General features: G+C 34.6%; 1 pseudogene; it reads right to left on the bottom strand.

Annotated features, from left to right (window-relative positions):
• Positions 1-326: 326 nt before the first annotated feature.
• Positions 327-10,687, bottom strand: part of LOC127831294 (solute carrier family 2, facilitated glucose transporter member 3-like) — a 46,156-nt pseudogene continuing 35,795 nt past the window's right edge.

The following is a 10,687-nucleotide window of genomic DNA, read 5'->3' as shown; positions in this document are numbered from 1 at the left end:
TAATATATGGTAGGAGAATTTTGATGTAAGAGAAATGTATGATTGACGATTCATTCACCATTACTTTCAAGAAACGGAAGATCAACGTGTGGATCCAGTTTAACGCAATTATTTTAAAAACATATAATGACGCACATACCCGAATAAAATGGGAGGTTAACACGTGGATGAAATGCAGATCCAGTTTAACGCAAATATTTATAATGAACTATATGACCCCACAGTTACCTGAATGAAACGGAAGGTAACCTTGTGGATGAAGTTGCCGATCCAGTTTAACATTTTTTTTTATAATGAACCGTATGACCAGGCGATTGGTTGAATGAAGCAGACGGTCACCATGACGATGAAGTGAATGCAATATGTTATCACGAACTATATATTATTAAAGGGATAATTGACAATTACTTGAATGAAACGGAAGGTCAACATGAGGATGAAGTTACAGATCCAGTTGAAGGCGAGGCGAGACTCATGGCGGGGGCCGCGGGCTCTGACGGAAGATTTCACCGCAGACGATGAACGGTATGGGGCCTGTTGAAGCACAAAAATAAAATTATGAACAAATATATCACGTCATAAGCCGTGCATTGTCGAAATAACCCAAAGAGAAATTTATTATGCTTTATTTCAGCATCAGCCGGGTTATATTCACGCATCATTTTTTTTTACAATAACATTAGTTAAATTTACAACATCATATTGCGTCAAATTTTTGAAAATTATTAATGTTTTTAATTTCTCATAATTATATCACATTTTGTTTTCTCTTACAGGGCGAATTTGGCATAAATGTTCACATCTCAGTCTGTTCAAAAGCTTCAAACTTTGTTTTACAAATATGCTCGTTTAGAACGACGTACCTAATCCAACTGCAAATCCGATGATGTAGGACATCATGACGAAAATACAAACGATTCCAAGAGTGGTCTGAGAGGACTGGAAACAGAAAAGTAGCCAATGAGAAAACAGTTTACTAGTCTTGCATTGTACAAACTGGTCTAAATGGATGTGCGTAAAGTGTCGAACCAAATTACCCTTTTACACCGGCTAATTAGATACGAGATGTTCCGCCTTCACTAGATTTTCGTTTAGAATAGACTTCATATAAATAAAAAACGTGAAAAAGAAAATGTCGTCACTGCCTAGACTGTGAGACGACACTTTTACCCACACGCATTAAATTATGTTGTCCCAGAACGCGACTCAATACACCTTCATCACTTGATTAATTCAAAAGTATATTAGACGTTGTGTTTCACGATCAAATATTATAGTAATATTAAATACAAAATGATGATCCTAGAAGATGAACTAAATGATCGCATGAAGTATATGCAAAATGCAATTGGGTAATAAAACCGCTCTAAACAGAATTCCCTTGTAATGTGCATGCCACCAATTTGCAGCTTTAAAAATAAGAATCCATGTGAATCATTAGATTGCCTTCCACGGTGTTCATACTACGTGACGTACCTGATAGTTTCCGGACTGAAGCAGAGACAGGCAGACGGTCAGGACGATAAAGGAGACGACCATACCACACATAGGCCAGATCAGAAGCGGTCTTCTACCCAGCTTCTCCATCAGCGGCACCTGTAAACAAGCGCAATCCGGTTTGAACCATTTACCGTTCAGATACGCTTTTTGTCTACTGCATAGTTCCTTATAACAATCAGCAATTAATAAATACCTTTCTTAAAACATTTAACTTTAAAAGGCTTCATTTCCAACACAGATACCGGTGAGCAGCAAACATCATAAAGCTCACGGTGTCTTCTGGTAATATGCTTGTCGAACATAGGTTCGAGCTCAGTTGAGGGTTACTTTTCTTTCTTTTTTCTATCTTTAGTTTTATTCTTGTTTTTTTTTACTGTAGCTTTTTAGATCAAATGTTTTACATTTATAAATATAAAGAATGTAATGACAAACTTCAATACGTGCCAAAATCTGTGGAAAGGTCCCTTTAAAGCCACCGAAGTATTCAGTCATAAGTACATAAATTGATCAGTATGACAACAGTTTTCGCGTTATAATAATTAAAAGACTGAGAAATCGACAGGAAATGGTTGTGTGGATAAATTTTTACTTAGAAAACGAATATGGCAGTTTTCATGTAATAATATCGTAATATTTATAACAGGATATTAAACATCAATTGTGGATCACAAAGTCTTATATTTAGTACCAACGTAGGTTTGTGTTTTAACATAAAAAGGCTATGTTTGATTATGTACTCAATTTCGGCTCATTTTGTGAATTAGCTTGTATCAGAACATTTTGACGAATTGCTGAAAATTGAAACTGACAATTTTTGTTTAGGACTTTGAAATTATATTATTTAAAAACGTTGAATAAAAATCCAATAACATCACATAGTTATTTATACAGAATTTAATGGATTTAATTGAATAAAATGCTTTGTTCTGAATGCTTTTATTAAGTCGTCGTTCGGAGGTATTGTGTTGTGGTTACGATGTTTGTTTGTAGTATTTTGACCTTGCAGTCAAGGATAACCCATGAAAGTGCAAGCACTTATTTCCAATGGGTTCCTTTGGTTTTGCTGAAGAGACAGCAAGCAGAAGAGACAGTATTGAGATACAAGATATCCGGGTGCGATTCCCTAGCTCTTTGCGAATAGAACCCTTGGTTCTTTTACGTGCTCAGTGTATGGCACCAATACACGCGAGAATTACCTGGGTTTCATACTAAGATGCGTCATTCAGTCATTAGTACGAGTTATTTCACATCACAACGCACTTTTAAAATATGTTAATTTAAAAAGTTTGGATATTGTACTTAACAATACAAGTTACTATTTTTATGGCATCAACAAAAAAATGAAGTAGAATATTAGCTTGGGCGAGGCAAGCACCGCTGTGTTAACGTTTATTCAGCTCTTCGGATAAATTCAAGTGCGAAAGGACAGTAACTAAATACTCTCTAATTACGAGTACTACATAGAAGGGTGTCTTACGCAGATGATAGTTGCAATGACGTTGATGGCACCCTGGCCCACGATCACGTAGGGAATGATGTTCTCTGCAATCGTAGCCTGCTTGAAGATGAACGTCGAGTAGGACATGGCCTGAAACATAATGAGGGAACAGCGTGTTTAACCTTTGATCAATCACATAAGAGCTTTGGCGCGTGTGTAGTCCCTTAAAAATCAAATTAATGTTAAGACTATTCTTACCAGATTCAAGTTTTAAATCCTTTCTATCACTAAGACACTGATGAGTAGAAAACCATATAAAAAATTTGTTTGGGTTTCATGCTGGTTGCATTCATTTTCACTTTGCTTCAGAGAGGGACTTTAGGCTTCTTGTTGTCTCATTTACTTCACTAGAGAGTTAAGATAAAGTTTTATTTATGAACATGTAACAGTACATGAAATAAAAACGCACTGCTCTCCCCTGCCACACAAAATAGAGTAACTGTACTTATGTTTTTTAAATAAATATGTGCTATAATTCAACAGTCAATACAGTTAACACTTTAAACATATCCTGCACAACAACTTTGGAGAGTTTCATGGAACTTTTGCCCACGTGCTTTATCTCAATAACAGACCGAAAACTTTCCTCTCAAAAAGGATGGGGATAAAAATGTACCGTTTTATAAGATTTATTTTCAAAATACAAAAAGTATTGCGTTTGATCATTTGATATGAAAGGACCTGTAATTTTATTGTCAACAAATTCAAAAAACGACTGAATGCTAAAATAAATAAACCAGTTGCACATTGTTCCATATGAAGAATCAAAATAAATCGTGTGTGTGAATCCAAAACAAAAACCAAATACATCGAGACTTACAGCGTTGATTCCCGACCACTGCTGGGCACCTGCAAGGTACAAGCGATGATGATAGGCATTTTCAGGTCCGGAGTCGTCAACAGTTTTTTCAGAGTGAACTGTTCTAGTGTGTTGGCTTTCCTAGCCTCGATTCTCATCTCTTCCATCTCGTTCTCTACGTTAAATGTTCCACGAAGTTTCACCAGAGCTAGAAAAGTAAGTGTTTCATAGATTAAGATTTATCAATAACATGTATGAAAACAACTCAACTCTTGCCCAGGAAAATATGTTATGGAAACGCAAATGCAATACTTTCAACAGGCGATTTGTAAGGGCTTACAATTGCGTCCTTGAAAGTTATAAAATTATAAATGTATGTAAAGTTAGTGAATTAGCATAAGAACAACGGTTCAGTACTTACTCTCTGGCGATGTTTGTTATGGAAAAGCAGAATACAAACTTTTACGATAGAAGCTAACTAAGTGCAGCAAAGATTTAATAAATATATTGAATTAAGTCCAATAAAGTAACATAATTATGCAAATATTACTGAATATTGCAAATATGCAAACCTAAACCTTACAAAAGTTGATTTCAACTATACAAACATTACTGAAGTTCATATAAAGGTACTTCTCGGTATGGCATGTTCAATTAACATTTATTACATTAATACCTTAGTCGTGTATTCGCCGCCACATACTATTTAAAAGTATCATTTAACTAGACCGCGTCGTCATGTCGCATTATTATAGGCATACATAAAAATCCTTACCCTTTTTAGCTCCATCCTCATCTGCTTTCTTGATCAGCAGGAATCTTGGACTCTCAGGGCATAGAGGAAAGGCCACCAGACAAACCAGGGCCGGAACAGCATTGAAGGCAAAGAGCCACGGCCAACTTTCCCATTTAGCTGATAGAGATAGCAATAGAAACGCATTGTAATCATCCGTGTCTAGTTCTTATATATTTGCTGTTAACTGATTGAAGCATTGTTTTAGGAATCCTTTACAGTAGAAGAATCATTCAAGATCCAAAACAGGAATATTCCATTAAAATGACATTTTTTTGAAAGGACATTTCAAACAATGCTGGTCGTATTTGGTTGCTGCCTCTGTTTAAAGCTTCATTTCAGATATAAATAAACTTTTCATAAAAATAAGTAAATATGACATGGATAACGATCTATAATCAAGAGGTACACATGATACTGTTTTAAAACTAAATATCAGAGTAGCTCATTCAAGAGCAGAGAAGTTTTTTTAAGACAAACAAAAACATATACGGGTGCATCGTAAACTACATACACGCAATAAGGTATAATAAACGCGCATGCGCCAGAAGAAAACGCAAAAGACAAAGACATTGTGAAAGTAAAAACATGCAATTAAGTTGTATGAATGTTTCACAAACACATCACTTTTCGTGAGAATGTAAAGATTGTACGAGAAAGCCCGCTCTGTTTTAACACGGGTTTAGTGAATATTAAAAATATGATTATGATTGAAAAGATTGTATGCAGTTACATATTTCAATTTGGGGAAAAATGTATTCACTCATAAAACTTAATATTATCGGCACTAAGTTCAAATGCGTTAATATAGACAAGACGTAACATTATGAAATTATTCTCTGTTTTATAAAGAGTACGGTGATTGTTTTCCGCAAACAACGCACAGGTTTATTGTGTTTGGCGTTTATATGAGTAAGAGTTTCAACGCCATAGAATCGCCATTCGAAGTGATACGTGACAGGGAAATAATATGGAGAAGTAGACAGAAACACAAGAAGGCAGTTGGGCATTCATGAGAGAAATTCAGACCTTTATATATAGGGCATTTTCTGACCTTAGTCCAGGACCATAGAGTTACTAGAAAGAGGCTTAAATATAAAACTCAACATTGTTATAAAAAGCATAACGATTTCGGACAGTTCATCGGCATTTCAGAGAAAAATAATCAGTATGGAAATAATTGATAATAGCTTTCTGATTTCGATGATGGATGACAAGAACGCTAGCAAAAGATGATGGTTCTGTTACAACACAGGACGTATTCTGAAGAGGAGCGAGCGACAAATTCTGTTTAGACAGTGATATTAAGCTATACAGTTAAGTTAGTCTAGTTTTTTACCGCAAGAAAAGAATAAAGTGTTTCATGATAAACATACCACAAAATTGCGTTAGCGTAATTTAAGAGGAAGTACCAGCAAATGACTCGTTATAGGGATTTAGGTATATTTTTTATATGTGCTGCTTATATTTTCTTTTAAAATGTATGGTAAGGCAAGACTTGAAACACAGGTGCTGAAAGTCTTGATAAGCTGCTAGATTATGATTATTTTTACTTTCTTTCTAAACAGTTTTTCATTTATTGTTTTGGCCTTACGGTGTAACTAATTCTCTTTTCATAATAATTACATTTTACCCTAGTCCTAGGTATCATTTATTCTTTTGGACTGTGAACAACGGAAGATGTCGATGCATTTTCGGTAAACTGAGTTTAAAGACAAAAATTGGTTAGTTTATCTGGCTTATCTTATTATCAAAGTATTTAATTATTTAAATCCATGCAGGGAACGTGATGCATTGTTTTGCGCTATACTACGGGCCTTCTATAGATTTTCGAAGGACAGATGACATTTAATTGTGTAAATAGGGTCATTAAAATTGTGATAATCCCAACTGTTTTTTGTTTGCGAAGAAGTAACTCTAAATTAATTTTATGGTTATGCGCTGTACAGTCTTTTTTGTTTTCACCATACGATATCTGGTAATTAATAACTAAATGAATATTCAAATGGGACAGATGTTACAATTATCTTCGGTTTTATATCAACGATGAACAAAAAACTGTTAATAAATGAAATAAAAACTTTCGCCTTTGTAGTGGAAAAATATGAAAGAATATTCATGTAAGATAAAAGAAAATTTACCACCAACACAAAAAAGTAAAACAAACCTAGGAGATCTGGAAGGCCTATTATCTGAGACCACAAGAATGCCAATCGTGATGAAGAGCTGATGACACGTGCCGATGGCTCCTCGGATTTTCTTAGGGGAGATCTCGGCAAGGTACAGAGACGCCAGACTTACAGTGACACCTGGTGGGGGGAATTGGGGAAATTAAGACAGTTTTCATACTATGACAAATGTTGCGATGAGTAAGAAGTTTTTTGTTTTTAGCTTTTTAAAAAACAATGATACTTTATTCTGTTTTAACTTTTAAAAATCTAGTCCCACAATTTGTCAATATAGGCTCAAGGGGCAAACATGAAATCAGAATTACAGTACTTGATAAATATATACTAAATACTAATGTAATCGAATTGTTCCGATAATGTGTTGAATAGATTAATCTGATCGCATACCATTGTCGAAACAAGTTGTTTTCGAAAGTTGTAAATCTCTGATAAAATACCACATCACTTAATATCTAACCAAGGACACGATGAAGTTGTATTACCGTTGTGAAGGCCGACAAACACTCTCGACACACCATCAAACATTCCGGCGATTTCACCATGGTGGTAATACCGCCAAAGATTGCCGCGATGAACATAAATATCGTCATTATGATCATGCCCTTTTTTCTGTAAACAAAACAACACGTGTTGCCATTTACACAGACCTTTAAAAACACACGTGTATACAAACTATACATATGTGCATCAGGCAACCAGCTTTTCATGACATGGCCAAAACATTGATATTATTTTCGAACAGATCACCAGAGCTGTAAATTATATAGTATATACGAAATTTAAAATTAACACAAACTGGATAAAATAAGTTTTTTGATCTACAATAATATCAAACATAAAATATCAACAACGTGATCATGCAGTTGAATCATTAAACTGGGTCCTTAAATTTTAGCAAGTGCCCAATTTCATAGCGGTATATTTTTATTTTAATGGTGCATGGTCTTGAAAACAGGTGCTGTTACCTGCCAAAATGGTCAGCAACTCTGCCGGACGTAAAAGCACCGACCATACCAAAGAAAACGAACAGGGCCACAGTAAGAGACCACATGATTTCAATGTAGTTGTCTTTATCGATATCTGCAATAACAGAAATTGCGCCTTTAACCACTGAATATACAACGTTTAAAAAATAAATCAACACTTTTACAATGGAGAACGAAGATTTTACCAAAATCCAGAAAGACGGAAAAAACATGACCGAAACTGTATTTTAGAGTTATGGTAGTGTGATGCAGAAATTCTTTTCCATTGTAATCATGCGTACTGCCATCAACAAATATTTATCAATTTCTAATTGATAAACAACAGATTTTAACATTATTTAACATACATTTATAATTAAACTTAAAAAAAAACATATATTATACAAGTAAATCAAATTTTATTAAGAATCCAATCAAAGAATGTATACAAACGTATCATTTCAACTATATATCATGCAATAGCTGCGTACCATCAGGTGATCTGGCAAGACCTTGCGGACGGACGACGACGACAGGAGGGGTGTCATTGCTCGGAATTGTTGTCCCTTTTGGACCTAGAGTGACCACAAACCACGGGGGCTAAGGTGGTGGTAACAGTGGAAGAGTTGTCGTCCTTCGCGTAGTACAGACTCTTGTCGGACGGATTGTATACAGTTTCATTGCCAGTTTCTAGCAAGGTAAACTTGACTGTAGAATGTTTTAATAAGCTGAAACATCGAAAGGAAATGTTAACGTTGTTAACCGTTTAACGTAATACAAAACTCTTAAAATTGACAAAATAAATCCATGAATGGAACAAATAATGAAGTTTGAAACAATTTAATAGCAATCAAAAATATTGTAAAAATTTTGCCAGAATTATCAAGTATAAAATGGTTAGCAATTGTTTTTATTTCAGTAGATGATGTGCATTAATTTAAGATTCATTTAAAAATACAAAGAGCGGAACAACCATGTTTATGGGTAGATTGTTAAATGTTACGACGATAAAGTTACATAAAAATTATTATTGAAAAATCGATTAATTATTGTTCTACTCGAAAATTATTTATTTATTTAACTGATCTATAGCAATACACAATACCAATTTACTTCCGCATACAAGCGATTCAAACGAGGAACCAAATAGACTAATGATTAGTCAAACGAGGAACCAAATAGACTAATGATTATTCATAAGCTGTCAGGCTATTGATAACGTTATTTGTTTACAAATGTGACAGGCAATCGAAATTTCTTAATGGATACCAGGAAAGAGGAAGACATTTCTCAAAACTTCCTTCGAAAGAAAAAGTACTCGGGAGTGTTCTTAGAAAAAATGCGTGGTTAAAGTGTTTTGTTTTTCATGTTGAAGATACAAAAGTACAAAAACTAGTTTGTAAAGTCTCTATAAACGCTCAAAATCAACGAAAATTTCGTAAAGTATTTCGTAAAATAAAGTTAACACCTAAACAATCAATGTTCCTTATAGCAATAGCCACATTTCAACGCTAGACGTGGTATGATTATATAGATTTTTGTAGATACAAAATGCTCGTTTTTATTTATTTGTGGCCACAATAAATTCCATGTTAATTTCCTGCGAATATATCTATTGATACGACACACGAACACTAAAATGATACCATGTTAAAACCATAATAAAAACGAGCATTTTGTATCCACAAACATCTATTTTATTAGACCACATCTGGTGTTGAAATTTCGACAATGGCCATAAGGAACAATGATTTTTAATTGTTTAGCTTTATTTTACGAAATATTGTACGAAATTTTCGTTGATTTTGAGTTGTAATGTTACTTTAAGTAATTAGTTTATACATTTTCAGCGGAATAATGTTTGAGCAATTGTAACATTAATATCACATTTCTTAAATACATTTTGATTACTAATTCGTTTGTATTTTAGTGTTACGTTTCCCGAAGCGGCTAATTTATCTGCTTAATGTGTCTACTGAAAGAGAACTATCCTTTACTTACACTAGCCGGAGAGTTGATTACTCCGATGTTATACCCGTACAGAAAAGAGTTGCCCAGTACACATATAGTTACACTGAAGAACAGCCATTTTGTCATACCAGCCTCCTGCTCCTGAAAGAACACACAAAACGCAAACATACATAAGAAATCATAATTCGAAAAACATCCATAGCAATACTAATAACATGAAAAAAGGTTAAAATAAGTAAGTGTAAACGTTTTGACTTTGCTTCATTTCGGCAAAGATAACACAAACAATCGGTCAATTCGTTGACGAGATTGATCAGAAACGATTTCAACTATCGTTACAATGACCTTTGACCTGGTGACCCCAAATAAATCCATGTGCTTGTCTGCTATGAATCAATAAACAAACAGTCTGCGTTTGCTTTTAGTAGTGAGCGTTAGCTCACGACTAATGTAGAGAGGCAGTTTTTCACGTCAGTCTGCTTTAGTTACGCTAGGAACGATAACTTCAAGTCAGTCTGCTGAAAGCTTCGCTAGGAACGATAGCTACAGCCTGTCTACACTACCTGCAGTAAAAGTATGCAGACGACGAATGCTAAGAGCGTCTGCTCTACTACTGCAGTGTGTGTATTTAATCAAAAGTGTTTAACAGCTTGTAAGACGACATTGGCCAGTCTATGTTGTATCATTGAAATCTGTACATATTGACTGCTTCAGGGAAAACGGCGCTTAATGTATGTCATGTCAAATAAGATTAGCCTGTGCACACTGATTAGCCTGTGCAATGCGCACACGCTAATCAAGGACGACACTCTCTGATTGTAAGGTGTTTATTCTTGTTTTAAGACAGCCTGTGGTAGTGGGATGACAATTAATGCATATGCATTAAGCCCTGTTTTGCCAAAATGAAGCTTAAATTATTTTTTTATGAATGATTGAAAAAAAAAAACACATCTCAAACTGTGCTTCAAGACA

This window comes from Dreissena polymorpha, chromosome 5 (genome assembly GCF_020536995.1).
Source record: "Dreissena polymorpha isolate Duluth1 chromosome 5, UMN_Dpol_1.0, whole genome shotgun sequence".
In the NCBI taxonomy this organism is placed as follows: Eukaryota; Metazoa; Mollusca; class Bivalvia; order Myida; family Dreissenidae; genus Dreissena; species Dreissena polymorpha.
This window is presented reverse-complemented; position numbering and strand designations above follow the sequence as displayed.